Here is a 22,964-nt window from a genome sequence, read left to right on the forward strand (position 1 = left end):
TTCTATTTTGAGAACACAAACGCTGTCTGGCGCGTTAGTCTGGCAATTTTTTTCCTAAAACCCAACTAATGTAATGGCTCGTTGGTCTAGGGGTATGATTCTCGCTTTGGGTGCGAGAGGTCCCGGGTTCAAATCCCGGACGAGCCCAAGCAATTGGTGTTTTTCTTTTGAAACACGTAGCTTCCAACTGTGTTTAATATAGTCAGCAAAAATCATTTGTAGCAAAACCCTTCAAGTGCTCCACAGAGAAGATGTTGGCATGCCACCATCAATATATATATTTCCTGGTGCTTCTGATATCACCTTTCAAAGCTAACATCTTATATTAATACAAGTTTAGCTTTTACTTAGAATTGTATGAGAGAAATCATAAAAAATGTGTTGTTTTCATTATCAACCATTTAAAATCAATGGTTTATCGTAAGTCATTAATGCAAGTCCTAACTGCTCAGATGACGCTTTTAAGACTGCAAAGTCTTTCTTAAGACTGCAAAATCTTTGTTAACAACAAACAAAGGGGAAAAAAATATATGTTTTGACATACGTAATTCTATTTTTATTCATACTTAGACATGTGCAAATATGTGTTGAAGAGGGTAGGTTTGAATCAAATTCCTTCCAGTACACGCCTGAATGTATCGATGAATAAAACTGTGAAGGTAAATTCAAGGCAGTCGTTACGTTCGGCTGTGGATTCAAGTCATGGAACCAGGCCAACCTCCCCAAACATTATTTTGCACAAGACTATTTATAATTAATTTCTCCTCTGCACATCTTTACTTTATTTTCAACATGGTGATAGCATGCAGAATATGAGAAAGAAAGTTGAATCCTTCATGTGCTTTTCCAACATATATTTGAACCACAAATTTCTCCTAAACCAACAAAGCCCTCATAAACAATTAAGAAATGAATGGAAATTTTAAGTCTTCCCCAGCAATTTGACCAGAAACAGACTCAACTTTGACAACTGTCAATATGATTTATCACCATCGTACATAAACCTCAACTGTTAATTTACCCATACAATGAAAATGATATTGGAAAAACAGATCCTATTGAGGAAATTTAAAATCCTCACTTCAAAACGAAAACTTTGTTTCTATTTTGAGAACACAAACGCTGTCTGGCGCGTTAGTCTGGCAATTTTTTTCCTAAAACCCAACTAATGTAATGGCTCGTTGGTCTAGGGGTATGATTCTCGCTTTGGGTGCGAGAGGTCCCGGGTTCAAATCCCGGACGAGCCCAAGCAATTGGTGTTTTTGTTTTGAAACACGTAGCTTCCAACTGTGTTTAATATAGTCAGCAAAAATCATTTGTAGCAAAACCCTTCAAGTGCTCCACAGAGAAGATGTTGGCATGCCACCATCAATATATATATTTCCTGGTGCTTCTGATATCACCTTTCAAAGCTAACATCTTATATTAATACAAGTTTAGCTTTTACTTAGAATTGTATGAGAGAAATCATAAAAAATGTGTTGTTTTCATTATCAACCATTTAAAATCAATGGTTTATCGTAAGTCATTAATGCAAGTCCTAACTGCTCAGATGACGCTTTTAAGACTGCAAAGTCTTTCTTAAGACTGCAAAATCTTTGTTAACAACAAACAAAGGGGAAAAATATATATGTTTTGACATACGTAATTCTATTTTTATTCATACTTAGACATGTGCAAATATGTGTTGAAGAGGGTAGGTTTGAATCAAATTCCTTCCAGTACACGCCTGAATGTATCGATGAATAAAACTGTGAAGGTAAATTCAAGGCAGTCGTTACGTTCGGCTGTGGATTCAAGTTATGGAACCAGGCCAACCTCCCCAAACATTATTTTGCACAAGACTATTTATAATTAATTTCTCCTCTGCACATCTTTACTTTATTTTCAACATGGTGATAGCATGCAGAATATGAGAAAGAAAGTTGAATCCTTCATGTGCTTTTCCAACATATATTTGAACCACAAATTTCTCCTAAACCAACAAAGCCCTCATAAACAATTAAGAAATGAATGGAAATTTTAAGTCTTCCCCAGCAATTTGACCAGAAACAGACTCAACTTTGACAACTGTCAATATGATTTATCACCATCGTACATAAACCTCAACTGTTAATTTACCCATACAATGAAAATGATATTGGAAAAACAGATCCTATTGAGGAAATTTAAAATCCTCACTTCAAAACGAAAACTTTGTTTCTATTTTGAGAACACAAACGCTGTCTGGCGCGTTAGTCTGGCAATTTTTTTCCTAAAACCCAACTAATGTAATGGCTTGTTGGTCTAGGGGTATGATTCTCGCTTTGGGTGCGAGAGGTCCCGGGTTCAAATCCCGGACGAGCCCAAGCAATTGGTGTTTTTGTTTTGAAACACGTAGCTTCCAACTGTGTTTAATATAGTCAGCAAAAATCATTTGTAGCAAAACCCTTCAAGTGCTCCACAGAGAAGATGTTGGCATGCCACCATCAATATATATATTTCCTGGTGCTTCTGATATCACCTTTCAAAGCTAACATCTTATATTAATACAAGTTTAGCTTTTACTTAGAATTGTATGAGAGAAATCATAAAAAATGTGTTGTTTTCATTATCAACCATTTAAAATCAATGGTTTATCGTAAGTCATTAATGCAAGTCCTAACTGCTCAGATGACGCTTTTAAGACTGCAAAGTCTTTCTTAAGACTGCAAAATCTTTGTTAACAACAAACAAAGGGGAAAAAAATATATGTTTTGACATACGGAATTCTATTTTTATTCATACTTAGACATGTGCAAATATGTGTTGGAGAGGGTAGGTTTGAATCAAATTCCTTCCAGTACACGCCTGAATGTATCGATGAATAAAACTGTGAAGGTAAATTCAAGGCAGTCGTTACGTTCGGCTGTGGATTCAAGTTATGGAACCAGGCCAACCTCCCCAAACATTATTTTGCACAAGACTATTTATAATTAATTTCTCCTCTGCACATCTTTACTTTATTTTCAACATGGTGATAGCATGCAGAATATGAGAAAGAAAGTTGAATCCTTCATGTGCTTTTCCAACATATATTTGAACCACAAATTTCTCCTAAACCAACAAAGCCCTCATAAACAATTAAGAAATTAATGGAAATTTTAAGTCTTCCCCAGCAATTTGACCAGAAACAGACTCAACTTTGACAACTGTCAATATGATTTATCACCATCGTACATAAACCTCAACTGTTAATTTACCCATACAATGAAAATGATATAGGAAAAACAGATCCTATTGAGGAAATTTAAAATCCTCACTTCAAAACGAAAACTTTGTTTCTATTTTGAGAACACAAACGCTGTCTGGCGCGTTAGTCTGGCAATTTTTTTCCTAAAACCCAACTAATGTAATGGCTCGTTGGTCTAGGGGTATGATTCTCGCTTTGGGTGCGAGAGGTCCCGGGTTCAAATCCCGGACGAGCCCAAGCAATTGGTGTTTTTCTTTTGAAACACGTAGCTTCCAACTGTGTTTAATATAGTCAGCAAAAATCATTTGTAGCAAAACCCTTCAAGTGCTCCACAGAGAAGATGTTGGCATGCCACCATCAATATATATATTTCCTGGTGCTTCTGATATCACCTTTCAAAGCTAACATCTTATATTAATACAAGTTTAGCTTTTACTTAGAATTGTATGAGAGAAATCATAAAAAATGTGTTGTTTTCATTATCAACCATTTAAAATCAATGGTTTATCGTAAGTCATTAATGCAAGTCCTAACTGCTCAGATGACGCTTTTAAGACTGCAAAGTCTTTCTTAAGACTGCAAAATCTTTGTTAACAACAAACAAAGGGGAAAAAAATATATGTTTTGACATACGGAATTCTATTTTTATTCATACTTAGACATGTGCAAATATGTGTTGGAGAGGGTAGGTTTGAATCAAATTCCTTCCAGTACACGCCTGAATGTATCGATGAATAAAACTGTGAAGGTAAATTCAAGGCAGTCGTTACGTTCGGCTGTGGATTCAAGTTATGGAACCAGGCCAACCTCCCCAAACATTATTTTGCACAAGACTATTTATAATTAATTTCTCCTCTGCACATCTTTACTTTATTTTCAACATGGTGATAGCATGCAGAATATGAGAAAGAAAGTTGAATCCTTCATGTGCTTTTCCAACATATATTTGAACCACAAATTTCTCCTAAACCAACAAAGCCCTCATAAACAATTAAGAAATGAATGGAAATTTTAAGTCTTCCCCAGCAATTTGACCAGAAACAGACTCAACTTTGACAACTGTCAATATGATTTATCACCATCGTACATAAACCTCAACTGTTAATTTACCCATACAATGAAAATGATATTGGAAAAACAGATCCTATTGAGGAAATTTAAAATCCTCACTTCAAAACGAAAACTTTGTTTCTATTTTGAGAACACAAACGCTGACTGGCGCGTTAGTCTGGCAATTTTTTTCCTAAAACCCAACTAATGTAATGGCTCGTTGGTCTAGGGGTATGATTCTCGCTTTGGGTGCGAGAGGTCCCGGGTTTAAATCCCGGACAAGCCCAAGCAATTGTTGTTTTTCTTTTGAAACACGTAGCTTCCAACTGTGTTTAATATAGTCAGCAAAAATCATTTGTAGCAAAACCCTTCAAGTGCTCCACAGAGAAGATGTTGGCATGCCACCATCAATATATATATTTCCTGGTGCTTCTGATATCACCTTTCAAAGCTAACATCTTATATTAATACAAGTTTAGCTTTTACTTAGAATTGTATGAGAGAAATCATAAAAAATGTGTTGTTTTCATTATCAACCATTTAAAATCAATGGTTTATCGTAAGTCATTAATGCAAGTCCTAACTGCTCAGATGACGCTTTTAAGACTGCAAAGTCTTTCTTAAGACTGCAAAATCTTTGTTAACAACAAACAAAGGGGAAAAAAATATATGTTTTGACATACGGAATTCTATTTTTATTCATACTTAGACATGTGCAAATATGTGTTGGAGAGGGTAGGTTTGAATCAAATTCCTTCCAGTACACGCCTGAATGTATCGATGAATAAAACTGTGAAGGTAAATTCAAGGCAGTCGTTACGTTCGGCTGTGGATTCAAGTCATGGAACCAGGCCAACCTCCCCAAACATTATTTTGCACAAGACTATTTATAATTAATTTCTCCTCTGCACATCTTTACTTTATTTTCAACATGGTGATAGCATGCAGAATATGAGAAAGAAAGTTGAATCCTTCATGTGCTTTTCCAACATATATTTGAACCACAAATTTCTCCTAAACCAACAAAGCCCTCATAAACAATTAAGAAATGAATGGAAATTTTAAGTCTTCCCCAGCAATTTGACCAGAAACAGACTCAACTTTGACAACTGTCAATATGATTTATCACCATCGTACATAAACCTCAACTGTTAATTTACCCATACAATGAAAATGATATTGGAAAAACAGATCCTATTGAGGAAATTTAAAATCCTCACTTCAAAACGAAAACTTTGTTTCTATTTTGAGAACACAAACGCTGTCTGGCGCGTTAGTCTGGCAATTTTTTTCCTAAAACCCAACTAATGTAATGGCTCGTTGGTCTAGGGGTATGATTCTCGCTTTGGGTGCGAGAGGTCCCGGGTTCAAATCCCGGACGAGCCCAAGCAATTGGTGTTTTTCTTTTGAAACACGTAGCTTCCAACTGTGTTTAATATAGTCAGCAAAAATCATTTGTAGCAAAACCCTTCAAGTGCTCCACAGAGAAGATGTTGGCATGCCACCATCAATATATATATTTCCTGGTGCTTCTGATATCACCTTTCAAAGCTAACATCTTATATTAATACAAGTTTAGCTTTTACTTAGAATTGTATGAGAGAAATCATAAAAAATGTGTTGTTTTCATTATCAACCATTTAAAATCAATGGTTTATCGTAAGTCATTAATGCAAGTCCTAACTGCTCAGATGACGCTTTTAAGACTGCAAAGTCTTTCTTAAGACTGCAAAATCTTTGTTAACAACAAACAAAGGGGAAAAAAATATATGTTTTGACATACGGAATTCTATTTTTATTCATACTTAGACATGTGCAAATATGTGTTGGAGAGGGTAGGTTTGAATCAAATTCCTTCCAGTACACGCCTGAATGTATCGATGAATAAAACTGTGAAGGTAAATTCAAGGCAGTCGTTACGTTCGGCTGTGGATTCAAGTTATGGAACCAGGCCAACCTCCCCAAACATTATTTTGCACAAGACTATTTATAATTAATTTCTCCTCTGCACATCTTTACTTTATTTTCAACATGGTGATAGCATGCAGAATATGAGAAAGAAAGTTGAATCCTTCATGTGCTTTTCCAACATATATTTGAACCACAAATTTCTCCTAAACCAACAAAGCCCTCATAAACAATTAAGAAATGAATGGAAATTTTAAGTCTTCCCCAGCAATTTGACCAGAAACAGACTCAACTTTGACAACTGTCAATATGATTTATCACCATCGTACATAAACCTCAACTGTTAATTTACCCATACAATGAAAATGATATAGGAAAAACAGATCCTATTGAGGAAATTTAAAATCCTCACTTCAAAACGAAAACTTTGTTTCTATTTTGAGAACACAAACGCTGTCTGGCGCGTTAGTCTGGCAATTTTTTTCCTAAAACCCAACTAATGTAATGGCTCGTTGGTCTAGGGGTATGATTCTCGCTTTGGGTGCGAGAGGTCCCGGGTTCAAATCCCGGACGAGCCCAAGCAATTGGTGTTTTTGTTTTGAAACACGTAGCTTCCAACTGTGTTTAATATAGTCAGCAAAAATCATTTGTAGCAAAACCCTTCAAGTGCTCCACAGAGAAGATGTTGGCATGCCACCATCAATATATATATTTCCTGGTGCTTCTGATATCACCTTTCAAAGCTAACATCTTATATTAATACAAGTTTAGCTTTTACTTAGAATTGTATGAGAGAAATCATAAAAAATGTGTTGTTTTCATTATCAACCATTTAAAATCAATGGTTTATCGTAAGTCATTAATGCAAGTCCTAACTGCTCAGATGACGCTTTTAAGACTGCAAAGTCTTTCTTAAGACTGCAAAATCTTTGTTAACAACAAACAAAGGGGAAAAAAATATATGTTTTGACATACGGAATTCTATTTTTATTCATACTTAGACATGTGCAAATATGTGTTGGAGAGGGTAGGTTTGAATCAAATTCCTTCCAGTACACGCCTGAATGTATCGATGAATAAAACTGTGAAGGTAAATTCAAGGCAGTCGTTACGTTCGGCTGTGGATTCAAGTTATGGAACCAGGCCAACCTCCCCAAACATTATTTTGCACAAGACTATTTATAATTAATTTCTCCTCTGCACATCTTTACTTTATTTTCAACATGGTGATAGCATGCAGAATATGAGAAAGAAAGTTGAATCCTTCATGTGCTTTTCCAACATATATTTGAACCACAAATTTCTCCTAAACCAACAAAGCCCTCATAAACAATTAAGAAATGAATGGAAATTTTAAGTCTTCCCCAGCAATTTGACCAGAAACAGACTCAACTTTGACAACTGTCAATATGATTTATCACCATCGTACATAAACCTCAACTGTTAATTTACCCATACAATGAAAATGATATTGGAAAAACAGATCCTATTGAGGAAATTTAAAATCCTCACTTCAAAACGAAAACTTTGTTTCTATTTTGAGAACACAAACGCTGTCTGGCGCGTTAGTCTGGCAATTTTTTTCCTAAAACCCAACTAATGTAATGGCTCGTTGGTCTAGGGGTATGATTCTCGCTTTGGGTGCGAGAGGTCCCGGGTTCAAATCCCGGACGAGCCCAAGCAATTGGTGTTTTTCTTTTGAAACACGTAGCTTCCAACTGTGTTTAATATAGTCAGCAAAAATCATTTGTAGCAAAACCCTTCAAGTGCTCCACAGAGAAGATGTTGGCATGCCACCATCAATATATATATTTCCTGGTGCTTCTGATATCACCTTTCAAAGCTAACATCTTATATTAATACAAGTTTAGCTTTTACTTAGAATTGTATGAGAGAAATCATAAAAAATGTGTTGTTTTCATTATCAACCATTTAAAATCAATGGTTTATCGTAAGTCATTAATGCAAGTCCTAACTGCTCAGATGACGCTTTTAAGACTGCAAAGTCTTTCTTAAGACTGCAAAATCTTTGTTAACAACAAACAAAGGGGAAAAAAATATATGTTTTGACATACGGAATTCTATTTTTATTCATACTTAGACATGTGCAAATATGTGTTGGAGAGGGTAGGTTTGAATCAAATTCCTTCCAGTACACGCCTGAATGTATCGATGAATAAAACTGTGAAGGTAAATTCAAGGCAGTCGTTACGTTCGGCTGTGGATTCAAGTTATGGAACCAGGCCAACCTCCCCAAACATTATTTTGCACAAGACTATTTATAATTAATTTCTCCTCTGCACATCTTTACTTTATTTTCAACATGGTGATAGCATGCAGAATATGAGAAAGAAAGTTGAATCCTTCATGTGCTTTTCCAACATATATTTGAACCACAAATTTCTCCTAAACCAACAAAGCCCTCATAAACAATTAAGAAATGAATGGAAATTTTAAGTCTTCCCCAGCAATTTGACCAGAAACAGACTCAACTTTGACAACTGTCAATATGATTTATCACCATCGTACATAAACCTCAACTGTTAATTTACCCATACAATGAAAATGATATTGGAAAAACAGATCCTATTGAGGAAATTTAAAATCCTCACTTCAAAACGAAAACTTTGTTTCTATTTTGAGAACACAAATGCTGTCTGGCGCGTTAGTCTGGCAATTTTTTTCCTAAAACCCAACTAATGTAATGGCTCGTTGGTCTAGGGGTATGATTCTCGCTTTGGGTGCGAGAGGTCCCGGGTTCAAATCCCGGACGAGCCCAAGCAATTGGTGTTTTTCTTTTGAAACACGTAGCTTCCAACTGTGTTTAATATAGTCAGCAAAAATCATTTGTAGCAAAACCCTTCAAGTGCTCCACAGAGAAGATGTTGGCATGCCACCATCAATATATATATTTCCTGGTGCTTCTGATATCACCTTTCAAAGCTAACATCTTATATTAATACAAGTTTAGCTTTTACTTAGAATTGTATGAGAGAAATCATAAAAAATGTGTTGTTTTCATTATCAACCATTTAAAATCAATGGTTTATCGTAAGTCATTAATGCAAGTCCTAACTGCTCAGATGACGCTTTTAAGACTGCAAAGTCTTTCTTAAGACTGCAAAATCTTTGTTAACAACAAACAAAGGGGAAAAAAATATATGTTTTGACATACGGAATTCTATTTTTATTCATACTTAGACATGTGCAAATATGTGTTGGAGAGGGTAGGTTTGAATCAAATTCCTTCCAGTACACGCCTGAATGTATCGATGAATAAAACTGTGAAGGTAAATTCAAGGCAGTCGTTACGTTCGGCTGTGGATTCAAGTTATGGAACCAGGCCAACCTCCCCAAACATTATTTTGCACAAGACTATTTATAATTAATTTCTCCTCTGCACATCTTTACTTTATTTTCAACATGGTGATAGCATGCAGAATATGAGAAAGAAAGTTGAATCCTTCATGTGCTTTTCCAACATATATTTGAACCACAAATTTCTCCTAAACCAACAAAGCCCTCATAAACAATTAAGAAATGAATGGAAATTTTAAGTCTTCCCCAGCAATTTGACCAGAAACAGACTCAACTTTGACAACTGTCAATATGATTTATCACCATCGTACATAAACCTCAACTGTTAATTTACCCATACAATGAAAATGATATAGGAAAAACAGATCCTATTGAGGAAATTTAAAATCCTCACTTCAAAACGAAAACTTTGTTTCTATTTTGAGAACACAAACGCTGTCTGGCGCGTTAGTCTGGCAATTTTTTTCCTAAAACCCAACTAATGTAATGGCTCGTTGGTCTAGGGGTATGATTCTCGCTTTGGGTGCGAGAGGTCCCGGGTTCAAATCCCGGACGAGCCCAAGCAATTGGTGTTTTTCTTTTGAAACACGTAGCTTCCAACTGTGTTTAATATAGTCAGCAAAAATCATTTGTAGCAAAACCCTTCAAGTGCTCCACAGAGAAGATGTTGGCATGCCACCATCAATATATATATTTCCTGGTGCTTCTGATATCACCTTTCAAAGCTAACATCTTATATTAATACAAGTTTAGCTTTTACTTAGAATTGTATGAGAGAAATCATAAAAAATGTGTTGTTTTCATTATCAACCATTTAAAATCAATGGTTTATCGTAAGTCATTAATGCAAGTCCTAACTGCTCAGATGACGCTTTTAAGACTGCAAAGTCTTTCTTAAGACTGCAAAATCTTTGTTAACAACAAACAAAGGGGAAAAAAATATATGTTTTGACATACGGAATTCTATTTTTATTCATACTTAGACATGTGCAAATATGTGTTGGAGAGGGTAGGTTTGAATCAAATTCCTTCCAGTACACGCCTGAATGTATCGATGAATAAAACTGTGAAGGTAAATTCAAGGCAGTCGTTACGTTCGGCTGTGGATTCAAGTTATGGAACCAGGCCAACCTCCCCAAACATTATTTTGCACAAGACTATTTATAATTAATTTCTCCTCTGCACATCTTTACTTTATTTTCAACATGGTGATAGCATGCAGAATATGAGAAAGAAAGTTGAATCCTTCATGTGCTTTTCCAACATATATTTGAACCACAAATTTCTCCTAAACCAACAAAGCCCTCATAAACAATTAAGAAATGAATGGAAATTTTAAGTCTTCCCCAGCAATTTGACCAGAAACAGACTCAACTTTGACAACTGTCAATATGATTTATCACCATCGTACATAAACCTCAACTGTTAATTTACCCATACAATGAAAATGATATTGGAAAAACAGATCCTATTGAGGAAATTTAAAATCCTCACTTCAAAACGAAAACTTTGTTTCTATTTTGAGAACACAAATGCTGTCTGGCGCGTTAGTCTGGCAATTTTTTTCCTAAAACCCAACTAATGTAATGGCTCGTTGGTCTAGGGGTATGATTCTCGCTTTGGGTGCGAGAGGTCCCGGGTTCAAATCCCGGACGAGCCCAAGCAATTGGTGTTTTTCTTTTGAAACACGTAGCTTCCAACTGTGTTTAATATAGTCAGCAAAAATCATTTGTAGCAAAACCCTTCAAGTGCTCCACAGAGAAGATGTTGGCATGCCACCATCAATATATATATTTCCTGGTGCTTCTGATATCACCTTTCAAAGCTAACATCTTATATTAATACAAGTTTAGCTTTTACTTAGAATTGTATGAGAGAAATCATAAAAAATGTGTTGTTTTCATTATCAACCATTTAAAATCAATGGTTTATCGTAAGTCATTAATGCAAGTCCTAACTGCTCAGATGACGCTTTTAAGACTGCAAAGTCTTTCTTAAGACTGCAAAATCTTTGTTAACAACAAACAAAGGGGAAAAAAATATATGTTTTGACATACGGAATTCTATTTTTATTCATACTTAGACATGTGCAAATATGTGTTGGAGAGGGTAGGTTTGAATCAAATTCCTTCCAGTACACGCCTGAATGTATCGATGAATAAAACTGTGAAGGTAAATTCAAGGCAGTCGTTACGTTCGGCTGTGGATTCAAGTTATGGAACCAGGCCAACCTCCCCAAACATTATTTTGCACAAGACTATTTATAATTAATTTCTCCTCTGCACATCTTTACTTTATTTTCAACATGGTGATAGCATGCAGAATATGAGAAAGAAAGTTGAATCCTTCATGTGCTTTTCCAACATATATTTGAACCACAAATTTCTCCTAAACCAACAAAGCCCTCATAAACAATTAAGAAATGAATGGAAATTTTAAGTCTTCCCCAGCAATTTGACCAGAAACAGACTCAACTTTGACAACTGTCAATATGATTTATCACCATCGTACATAAACCTCAACTGTTAATTTACCCATACAATGAAAATGATATAGGAAAAACAGATCCTATTGAGGAAATTTAAAATCCTCACTTCAAAACGAAAACTTTGTTTCTATTTTGAGAACACAAACGCTGTCTGGCGCGTTAGTCTGGCAATTTTTTTCCTAAAACCCAACTAATGTAATGGCTCGTTGGTCTAGGGGTATGATTCTCGCTTTGGGTGCGAGAGGTCCCGGGTTCAAATCCCGGACGAGCCCAAGCAATTGGTGTTTTTGTTTTGAAACACGTAGCTTCCAACTGTGTTTAATATAGTCAGCAAAAATCATTTGTAGCAAAACCCTTCAAGTGCTCCACAGAGAAGATGTTGGCATGCCACCATCAATATATATATTTCCTGGTGCTTCTGATATCACCTTTCAAAGCTAACATCTTATATTAATACAAGTTTAGCTTTTACTTAGAATTGTATGAGAGAAATCATAAAAAATGTGTTGTTTTCATTATCAACCATTTAAAATCAATGGTTTATCGTAAGTCATTAATGCAAGTCCTAACTGCTCAGATGACGCTTTTAAGACTGCAAAGTCTTTCTTAAGACTGCAAAATCTTTGTTAACAACAAACAAAGGGGAAAAAAATATATGTTTTGACATACGGAATTCTATTTTTATTCATACTTAGACATGTGCAAATATGTGTTGGAGAGGGTAGGTTTGAATCAAATTCCTTCCAGTACACGCCTGAATGTATCGATGAATAAAACTGTGAAGGTAAATTCAAGGCAGTCGTTACGTTCGGCTGTGGATTCAAGTTATGGAACCAGGCCAACCTCCCCAAACATTATTTTGCACAAGACTATTTATAATTAATTTCTCCTCTGCACATCTTTACTTTATTTTCAACATGGTGATAGCATGCAGAATATGAGAAAGAAAGTTGAATCCTTCATGTGCTTTTCCAACATATATTTGAACCACAAATTTCTCCTAAACCAACAAAGCCCTCATAAACAATTAAGAAATGAATGGAAATTTTAAGTCTTCCCCAGCAATTTGACCAGAAACAGACTCAACTTTGACAACTGTCAATATGATTTATCACCATCGTACATAAACCTCAACTGTTAATTTACCCATACAATGAAAATGATATTGGAAAAACAGATCCTATTGAGGAAATTTAAAATCCTCACTTCAAAACGAAAACTTTGTTTCTATTTTGAGAACACAAACGCTGTCTGGCGCGTTAGTCTGGCAATTTTTTTCCTAAAACCCAACTAATGTAATGGCTCGTTGGTCTAGGGGTATGATTCTCGCTTTGGGTGCGAGAGGTCCCGGGTTCAAATCCCGGACGAGCCCAAGCAATTGGTGTTTTTCTTTTGAAACACATAGCTTCCAACTGTGTTTAATATAGTCAGCAAAAATCATTTGTAGCAAAACCCTTCAAGTGCTCCACAGAGAAGATGTTGGCATGCCACCATCAATATATATATTTCCTGGTGCTTCTGATATCACCTTTCAAAGCTAACATCTTATATTAATACAAGTTTAGCTTTTACTTAGAATTGTATGAGAGAAATCATAAAAAATGTGTTGTTTTCATTATCAACCATTTAAAATCAATGGTTTATCGTAAGTCATTAATGCAAGTCCTAACTGCTCAGATGACGCTTTTAAGACTGCAAAGTCTTTCTTAAGACTGCAAAATCTTTGTTAACAACAAACAAAGGGGAAAAAAATATATGTTTTGACATACGGAATTCTATTTTTATTCATACTTAGACATGTGCAAATACAGGGAGTGCAGAATTATTAGGCAAGTTGTATTTTTGAGGATTAATTTTATTATTGAACAACAACCATGTTCTCAATGAACCCAAAAAACTCATTAATATCAAATCTGAATATTTTTGGAAGTAGTTTTTAGTTTGTTTTTAGTTATAGCTATTTTAGGGGGATATCTGTTTGTGCAGGTGACTATTACTGTGCATAATTATTAGGCAACTTAACAAAAAACAAATATATACCCATTTCAATTATTTATTTTTACCAGTGAAACCAATATAACATCTCAACATTCACAAATATACATTTCTGACATTCAAAAACATAAAAACAAATCAGTGACCAATATAGCCACCTTTCTTTGCAAGGACACTCAAAAGCCTGCCATCCATGGATTCTGTCAGTGTTTTGATCTGTTCACCATCAACATTGTGTGCAGCAGCAACCACAGCCTCCCAGACACTGTTCAGAGAGGTGTACTGTTTTCCCTCCTTGTAAATCTCACATTTGATGATGGACCACAGGTTCTCAATGGGGTTCAGATCAGGTGAACAAGGAGGCCATGTCATTAGATTTTCTTCTTTTATACCCTTTCTTGCCAGCCACGCTGTGGAGTACTTGGACGCGTGTGATGGAGCATTGTCCTGCATGAAAATCATGTTTTTCTTGAAGGATGCAGACTTCTTCCTGTACCACTGCTTGAAGAAGGTGTCTTCCAGAAACTGGGAGTTGAGCTTGACTCCATCCTCAACCCGAAAAGGCCCCACAAGCTCATCTTTGATGATACCAGCCCAAACCAGTATTCCACCTCCACCTTGCTGGCGTCTGAGTCGGACTGGAGCTCTCTGCCCTTTACCAATCCATCCATCTGGCCCATCAAGACTCACTCTCATTTCATCAGTCCATAAAACCTTAGAAAAATCAGTATTGAGATATTTCTTGGCCCAGTCTTGACATTTCAGCTTGTGTGTCTTGTTCAGTGGTGGTCGTCTTTCAGCCTTTCTTACCTTGGCCATGTCTCTGAGTATTGCACACCTTGTGCTTTCGGGCACTCCAGTGATGTTGCAGCTCTGAAATATGGCCAAACTGGTGGCAAGTGGCATCTTGGCAGCTGCACGCTTGACTTTTCTCAGTTCATGGGCAGTTATTTTGCGCCTTGGTTTCTCCACACGCTTCTTGCGACCCTGTTGACTATTTTGAATGAAACGCTTGATTGTTCGATGATCACGCTTCAGAAGCTTTGCAATTTTAAGAGTGCTGCATCCCTCTGCAAGATATCTCACTATTTTTGACTTTTCTGAGCCTGTCAAGTCCTTCTTTTGACCCATTTTGCCAAAGGAAAGGAAGTTGCCTAATAATTATGCACACCTGATATAGGGTGTTGATGTCATTAGACCACACCCCTTCTCATTACAGAGATGCACATCACCTAATATGCTTAATTGGTAGTAGGCTTTTGAGCCTATACAGCTTGGTGTAAGACAACATGCATAAAGAGGATGATGTGGTCAAAATACTAATTTGCCTAATAATTCTGCACACAGTGTATGTGTTGGAGAGGGTAGGTTTGAATCAAATTCCTTCCAGTACACGCCTGAATGTATCGATGAATAAAACTGTGAAGGTAAATTCAAGGCAGTCGTTACGTTCGGCTGTGGATTCAAGTTATGGAACCAGGCCAACCTCCCCAAACATTATTTTGCACAAGACTATTTATAATTAATTTCTCCTCTGCACATCTTTACTTTATTTTCAACATGGTGATAGCATGCAGAATATGAGAAAGAAAGTTGAATCCTTCATGTGCTTTTCCAACATATATTTGAACCACAAATTTCTCCTAAACCAACAAAGCCCTCATAAACAATTAAGAAATGAATGGAAATTTTAAGTCTTCCCCAGCAATTTGACCAGAAACAGACTCAACTTTGACAACTGTCAATATGATTTATCACCATCGTACATAAACCTCAACTGTTAATTTACCCATACAATGAAAATGATATTGGAAAAACAGATCCTATTGAGGAAATTTAAAATCCTCACTTCAAAACGAAAACTTTGTTTCTATTTTGAGAACACAAACGCTGTCTGGCGCGTTAGTCTGGCAATTTTTTTCCTAAAACCCAACTAATGTAATGGCTCGTTGGTCTAGGGGTATGATTCTCGCTTTGGGTGCGAGAGGTCCCGGGTTCAAATCCCGGACGAGCCCAAGCAATTGGTGTTTTTCTTTTGAAACACGTAGCTTCCAACTGTGTTTAATATAGTCAGCAAAAATCATTTGTAGCAAAACCCTTCAAGTGCTCCACAGAGAAGATGTTGGCATGCCACCATCAATATATATATTTCCTGGTGCTTCTGATATCACCTTTCAAAGCTAACATCTTATATTAATACAAGTTTAGCTTTTACTTAGAATTGTATGAGAGAAATCATAAAAAATGTGTTGTTTTCATTATCAACCATTTAAAATCAATGGTTTATCGTAAGTCATTAATGCAAGTCCTAACTGCTCAGATGACGCTTTTAAGACTGCAAAGTCTTTCTTAAGACTGCAAAATCTTTGTTAACAACAAACAAAGGGGAAAAAAATATATGTTTTGACATACGGAATTCTATTTTTATTCATATTTAGACATGTGCAAATATGTGTTGGAGAGGGTAGGTTTGAATCAAATTCCTTCCAGTACACGCCTGAATGTATCGATGAATAAAACTGTGAAGGTAAATTCAAGGCAGTCGTTACGTTCGGCTGTGGATTCAAGTCATGGAACCAGGCCAACCTCCCCAAACATTATTTTGCACAAGACTATTTATAATTAATTTCTCCTCTGCACATCTTTACTTTATTTTCAACATGGTGATAGCATGCAGAATATGAGAAAGAAAGTTGAATCCTTCATGTGCTTTTCCAACATATATTTGAACCACAAATTTCTCCTAAACCAACAAAGCCCTCATAAACAATTAAGAAATGAATGGAAATTTTAAGTCTTCCCCAGCAATTTGACCAGAAACAGACTCAACTTTGACAACTGTCAATATGATTTATCACCATCGTACATAAACCTCAACTGTTAATTTACCCATACAATGAAAATGATATTGGAAAAACAGATCCTATTGAGGAAATTTAAAATCCTCACTTCAAAACGAAAACTTTGTTTCTATATTGAGAACACAAACGCTGTCTGGCGCGTTAGTCTGGCAATTTTTTTCCTAAAACCCAACTAATGTAATGGCTCGTTGGTCTAGGGGTATGATTCTCGCTTTGGGTGCGAGAGGTCCCGGGTTCAAATCCCGGACGAGCCCAAGCAATTGGTGTTTTTCTTTTGAAACACGTAGCTTCCAACTGTGTTTAATATAGTCAGCAAAAATCATTTGTAGCAAAACCCTTCAAGTGCTCCACAGAGAAGATGTTGGCATGCCACCATCAATATATATATTTCCTGGTGCTTCTGATATCACCTTTCAAAGCTAACATCTTATATTAATACAAGTTTAGCTTTTACTTAGAATTGTATGAGAGAAATCATAAAAAATGTGTTGTTTTCATTATCAACCATTTAAAATCAATGGTTTATCGTAAGTCATTAATGCAAGTCCTAACTGCTCAGATGACGCTTTTAAGACTGCAAAGTCTTTCTTAAGACTGCAAAATCTTTGTTAACAACAAACAAAGGGGAAAAAAATATATGTTTTGACATACGGAATTCTATTTTTATTCATATTTAGACATGTGCAAATATGTGTTGGAGAGGGTAGGTTTGAATCAAATTCCTTCCAGTACACGCCTGAATGTATCGATGAATAAAACTGTGAAGGTAAATTCAAGGCAGTCGTTACGTTCGGCTGTGGATTCAAGTTATGGAACCAGGCCAACCTCCCCAAACATTATTTTGCACAAGACTATTTATAATTAATTTCTCCTCTGCACATCTTTACTTTATTTTCAACATGGTGATAGCATGCAGAATATGAGAAAGAAAGTTGAATCCTTCATGTGCTTTTCCAACATATATTTGAACCACAAATTTCTCCTAAACCAACAAAGCCCTCATAAACAATTAAGAAATGAATGGAAATTTTAAGTCTTCCCCAGCAATTTGACCAGAAACAGACTCAACTTTGACAACTGTCAATATGATTTATCACCATCGTACATAAACCTCAACTGTTAATTTACCCATACAATGAAAATGATATTGGAAAAACAGATCCTATTGAGGAAATTTAAAATCCTCACTTCAAAACGAAAACTTTGTTTCTATTTTGAGAACACAAACGCTGTCTGGCGCGTTAGTCTGGCAATTTTTTTCCTAAAACCCAACTAATGTAATGGCTCGTTGGTCTAGGGGTATGATTCTTGCTTTGGGTGCGAGAGGTCCCGGGTTCAAATCCCGGACGAGCCCACGCAATTGGTGTTTTTCTTTTGAAACACGTAGCTTCCAACTGTGTTTAATATAGTCAGCAAAAATCATTTGTAGCAAAACCCTTCAAGTGCTCCACAGAGAAGATGTTGGCATGCCACCATCAATATATATATTTCCTGGTGCTTCTGATATCACCTTTCAAAGCTAACATCTTATATTAATACAAGTTTAGCTTTTACTTAGAATTGTATGAGAGAAATCATAAAAAATGTGTTGTTTTCATTATCAACCATTTAAAATCAATGGTTTATCGTAAGTCATTAATGCAAGTCCTAACTGCTCAGATGACGCTTTTAAGACTGCAAAGTCTTTCTTAAGACTGCAAAATCTTTGTTAACAACAAACAAAGGGGAAAAAAATATATGTTTTGACATACGGAATTCTATTTTTATTCATATTTAGACATGTGCAAATATGTGTTGGAGAGGGTAGGTTTGAATCAAATTCCTTCCAGTACACGCCTGAATGTATCGATGAATAAAACTGTGAAGGTAAATTCAAGGCAGTCGTTACGTTCGGCTGTGGATTCAAGTCATGGAACCAGGCCAACCTCCCCAAACATTATTTTGCACAAGACTATTTATAATTAATTTCTCCTCTGCACATCTTTACTTTATTTTCAACATGGTGATAGCATGCAGAATATGAGAAAGAAAGTTGAATCCTTCATGTGCTTTTCCAACATATATTTGAACCACAAATTTCTCCTAAACCAACAAAGCCCTCATAAACAATTAAGAAATGAATGGAAATTTTAAGTCTTCCCCAGCAATTTGACCAGAAACAGACTCAACTTTGACAACTGTCAATATGATTTATCACCATCGTACATAAACCTCAACTGTTAATTTACCCATACAATGAAAATGATATTGGAAAAACAGATCCTATTGAGGAAATTTAAAATCCTCACTTCAAAACGAAAACTTTGTTTCTATTTTGAGAACACAAACGCTGTCTGGCGCGTTAGTCTGGCAATTTTTTTCCTAAAACCCAACTAATGTAATGGCTCGTTGGTCTAGGGGTATGATTCTCGCTTTGGGTGCGAGAGGTCCCGGGTTCAAATCCCGGACGAGCCCAAGCAATTGGTGTTTTTCTTTTGAAACACGTAGCTTCCAACTGTGTTTAATATAGTCAGCAAAAATCATTTGTAGCAAAACCCTTCAAGTGCTCCACAGAGAAGATGTTGGCATGCCACCATCAATATATATATTTCCTGGTGCTTCTGATATCACCTTTCAAAGCTAACATCTTATATTAATACAAGTTTAGCTTTTACTTAGAATTGTATGAGAGAAATCATAAAAAATGTGTTGTTTTCATTATCAACCATTTAAAATCAATGGTTTATCGTAAGTCATTAATGCAAGTCCTAACTGCTCAGATGACGCTTTTAAGACTGCAAAGTCTTTCTTAAGACTGCAAAATCTTTGTTAACAACAAACAAAGGGGAAAAAAATATATGTTTTGACATACGGAATTCTATTTTTATTCATACTTAGACATGTGCAAATATGTGTTGGAGAGGGTAGGTTTGAATCAAATTCCTTCCAGTACACGCCTGAATGTATCGATGAATAAAACTGTGAAGGTAAATTCAAGGCAGTCGTTACGTTCGGCTGTGGATTCAAGTTATGGAACCAGGCCAACCTCCCCAAACATTATTTTGCACAAGACTATTTATAATTAATTTCTCCTCTGCACATCTTTACTTTATTTTCAACATGGTGATAGCATGCAGAATATGAGAAAGAAAGTTGAATCCTTCATGTGCTTTTCCAACATATATTTGAACCACAAATTTCTCCTAAACCAACAAAGCCCTCATAAACAATTAACCCTTTCACGACCGCGGACGGTTCAGGACCGTCAGCGGTAAAACGTGCGTTTGGACCGCTGACGGTCCTGAACCGTCATAGCGGAAAACGGGCTGCAGGAAGCGATCAAAGATCGCTCTTGCCCGTACTATGATGTAACTATCTGCCAGACATCCCAGGCAGATAGTAACATCCAATTACGGTGTGTGAGCGATCCGCGATCGCTCACAATTGGCTGCTGTCAAAGTGGGTGTTACAAACACTCACTTTGACAGTGATCTCTGCCCCTCTCTCCTCTGTAGCGTTTTGTGAGGAGAGAGAGACAGAGATCGTGATAGTTTGTTGCAGCAGAGTGTTCCAGAGAGTTGTAAAAAGTATCAGCAGTGAATTCAAAATCCATTTTAACCCCTTCCCTGCCAGATCTGTTTCAGCAGTGCATTTGTACTGTCTGTCTTTTTTTTTTTTGCCCTTAAAGGGTTAAATTTGTTTTAAAAATATTTGTCTTAGTCTGTCTTAGTCTGTCTTAGTCTGTTTTAGTCTGTTTTAGTCTGTTTTAGTCTGTCTTAGTCTGTCGTAGTCTGTCGTAGTCTGTCGTAGTCTGTCGTAGTCAGTCAGTTTCCTTCCCCCAAATCTCCATTAGATTTTTGTGACAGGAGTTAGTTTAGGGATTGCTGTTTAGTCTGTTTTAGTAAAAAAAAAAAAAAAAAAAGTATAAAAAAAAATTTGTGTGTTTGTAATTTGTTTTAGTCGTGTGTAAAACATGCAGCGTATGTATAACTTGCAGGAGGCATATGCCTTCTTGGCGTCAGACTCTGACGCCACTGACACTGCGTCAGATTTTGACCCAGGTCAGTTTTCTGACATGTCTAGTCAAGACGACATGTCATCTGTGTGTGAGCCGGCTGAAGAAAGAAGCTGTGCTTCCTCTGCTATGCCAAATGTGGAGGAGGACTGGGTACCTCCACAGTTAGCCGAGCCCAACGTCCCCCCTTTTAGTGCCAACGCAGGCATTAATGTTAATGTGGATGGCTTCTCCCCAATGCAGTATGTAGAACTATTTTTAGGGGATACCATCTGGGAGGAGATTGCTTCCCAGACTAACTTGTATGCTACCCAATTTATTGACAACAATCCAGGTAGCTATACAGCCAGGGAGCATGACTGGCATCCCACAGATGTCCCAGAGCTTAAAAAATTCTGGGCTCTCACATCGCTCATGGGGATTATAAAAAAGCCATCGATTCGCTCATACTGGAGCACCAACCCAATAATGTCGAGTCCAGTATTCTCCCAAACCATGCCTAGAGCCAGATACGAGTTACTGCTGAGATTTTTACATTTCAGTGACAATACCCTCTGTCACCCTAGAGATCACCCCCAATACGATAGGCTTTATAAAATACGCCCACTGCTAGACCATTTTCAGGACAAATTTTCGGATGTTTATACCCCCCAACAAAATTTATCCATAGATGAATCTCTAATGAAATACAAAGGGAGATTAGGGTTCAGACAATACATCCCCTCAAAGCGCTCTAGGTATGGCATTAAACTGTACAAACTGTGTGAGAGCGAAAGCGGATACACATTTGCCTTTCGTGTATATGAGGGGAAAGATGGTCAACTGGACCCTCCTGACTGTCCTGACTCCCTGGGGACAAGTGGGAAACTTGTATGGGACCTACTAAACCCCTTGTTTAATAAAGGTTACCACCTTTATGTGGATAATTTTTATAGTAGTGTCCGTCTATTTAAAACCCTTTATGCTTTACAGACACTGGCCTGCGGCACTGCCAGAAAAAATTCCAAAGATTTTCCACGATCTCTCATAGATGCAAAATTAAAAAAGGCGAATGTAAAGCACTTCGGAAAGCTGAGGTGCTTGCACTAAAATTTAGGGACAAGAAGGATGTCCAAATGCTCACCACCATCCATGATGAACGCATGTCCGACGTCTCTGTCCGGGGCAAAGTAGAGTCCAAACCGGTTTGCATCAGGGCGTATAATAAGTACATGGGTGGTGTTGATTTGGCTGATCAGCTTATGCAGCCGTATCTTATTTTACGAAAAACCAAAGCATGGTATAAAAAGGTGGCTATATATCTGATGCAAATAGCAACCCACAACTCATTTTTACTTTTTAAAAAAAATAATCCAGGGAAAATCACCTTTCTCCAATTTCAATTGAAAATAATTTCTTTAACAATTTATGGAGATGGACAAGTTCCAACAACGGTGCAAGCTGAGTCCAGACATTTTATTTTTAAGTTACCGCCAACTGCTAGAAAAAAAAACCCCCAGAAACGTTGCCGGGTCTGTTTTAAAAACGGGAAAAGGACAGACACCCCTTTTCACTGTCCTGATTGTCCTTCGAAACCAGGACTCTGTGTAGGAACATGTTTCAAGCAGTACCACACAGAACAGTTGTAAGAAGTGTTCCTGAATTTTTATTTTATTTTCTGTTTCTTTGGAAAGCAGCCATTTTTTTGTTAGTCAGTTTCCTTCCCCCAAATCTCCATTTAGATTCTATTTGCAGGAGTCAGTTTAAAGATTGCTGCTAAATGTACATTTGCTACCTGCACATTTGGCCTAACAAGTTTTCTGGCAGTAACACATAACCAGCTGTCCAAAACCAGATGACGTGTGCATAAAAACCAGAATAAAGAAAATACCACTACACTTTCTTTGGGGGGCAAAATGGTTGGGGGAAAGAAGTCAAAACACCCCATCCTCTATAACATTTGATGTCTACTTTATAAAAATATATACTATACATATTGGCATGATGGTAACATTAACTGGGGGGTACAAAAATATGTCAAACTGAAGATAGACCAAGCATACCTATATATCAAGTTGAAAAACTGACATGTACAAGTTCTGATTGTTGCCTTTTGGCCCCCAAACAACCCGGCAACCATATACATGGGGGGTATCACTG

The 22,964-nt window shown here is 36.7% G+C and overlaps 14 non-coding genes across 14 annotated transcripts; all 14 read left to right on the plus strand.

Moving 5' to 3' along the window:
• Positions 1-75: 75 nt before the first annotated feature.
• TRNAP-UGG (transfer RNA proline (anticodon UGG)) lies at positions 76-147 on the plus strand. The gene has a single exon. It is a non-coding gene; the product is annotated as a tRNA-Pro (tRNA).
• Positions 148-1,175: 1,028 nt separating this feature from the next.
• On the plus strand, positions 1,176-1,247 carry TRNAP-UGG (transfer RNA proline (anticodon UGG)). Its single transcript has one exon. It is a non-coding gene; the product is annotated as a tRNA-Pro (tRNA).
• Positions 1,248-3,375: 2,128 nt separating this feature from the next.
• Positions 3,376-3,447, plus strand: TRNAP-UGG (transfer RNA proline (anticodon UGG)). The gene has a single exon. It is a non-coding gene; the product is annotated as a tRNA-Pro (tRNA).
• Positions 3,448-5,575: 2,128 nt separating this feature from the next.
• TRNAP-UGG (transfer RNA proline (anticodon UGG)) lies at positions 5,576-5,647 on the plus strand. Its single transcript has one exon. It is a non-coding gene; the product is annotated as a tRNA-Pro (tRNA).
• Positions 5,648-6,675: 1,028 nt separating this feature from the next.
• TRNAP-UGG (transfer RNA proline (anticodon UGG)) lies at positions 6,676-6,747 on the plus strand. Its single transcript has one exon. It is a non-coding gene; the product is annotated as a tRNA-Pro (tRNA).
• Positions 6,748-7,775: 1,028 nt separating this feature from the next.
• On the plus strand, positions 7,776-7,847 carry TRNAP-UGG (transfer RNA proline (anticodon UGG)). The gene has a single exon. It is a non-coding gene; the product is annotated as a tRNA-Pro (tRNA).
• A 1,028-nt stretch (positions 7,848-8,875) lies between these two features.
• TRNAP-UGG (transfer RNA proline (anticodon UGG)) lies at positions 8,876-8,947 on the plus strand. The gene has a single exon. It is a non-coding gene; the product is annotated as a tRNA-Pro (tRNA).
• A 1,028-nt stretch (positions 8,948-9,975) lies between these two features.
• TRNAP-UGG (transfer RNA proline (anticodon UGG)) lies at positions 9,976-10,047 on the plus strand. Its single transcript has one exon. It is a non-coding gene; the product is annotated as a tRNA-Pro (tRNA).
• Positions 10,048-11,075: 1,028 nt separating this feature from the next.
• Positions 11,076-11,147, plus strand: TRNAP-UGG (transfer RNA proline (anticodon UGG)). Its single transcript has one exon. It is a non-coding gene; the product is annotated as a tRNA-Pro (tRNA).
• A 1,028-nt stretch (positions 11,148-12,175) lies between these two features.
• Positions 12,176-12,247, plus strand: TRNAP-UGG (transfer RNA proline (anticodon UGG)). The gene has a single exon. It is a non-coding gene; the product is annotated as a tRNA-Pro (tRNA).
• Positions 12,248-13,275: 1,028 nt separating this feature from the next.
• TRNAP-UGG (transfer RNA proline (anticodon UGG)) lies at positions 13,276-13,347 on the plus strand. Its single transcript has one exon. It is a non-coding gene; the product is annotated as a tRNA-Pro (tRNA).
• A 2,566-nt stretch (positions 13,348-15,913) lies between these two features.
• TRNAP-UGG (transfer RNA proline (anticodon UGG)) lies at positions 15,914-15,985 on the plus strand. Its single transcript has one exon. It is a non-coding gene; the product is annotated as a tRNA-Pro (tRNA).
• Positions 15,986-17,013: 1,028 nt separating this feature from the next.
• On the plus strand, positions 17,014-17,085 carry TRNAP-UGG (transfer RNA proline (anticodon UGG)). The gene has a single exon. It is a non-coding gene; the product is annotated as a tRNA-Pro (tRNA).
• Positions 17,086-19,213: 2,128 nt separating this feature from the next.
• On the plus strand, positions 19,214-19,285 carry TRNAP-UGG (transfer RNA proline (anticodon UGG)). The gene has a single exon. It is a non-coding gene; the product is annotated as a tRNA-Pro (tRNA).
• The last annotated feature ends 3,679 nt before the right edge of the window (positions 19,286-22,964 follow it).

This window comes from Pelobates fuscus, chromosome 6, assembly GCF_036172605.1.
Source record: "Pelobates fuscus isolate aPelFus1 chromosome 6, aPelFus1.pri, whole genome shotgun sequence".
Lineage (NCBI taxonomy): Eukaryota > Metazoa > Chordata > Amphibia > Anura > Pelobatidae > Pelobates > Pelobates fuscus.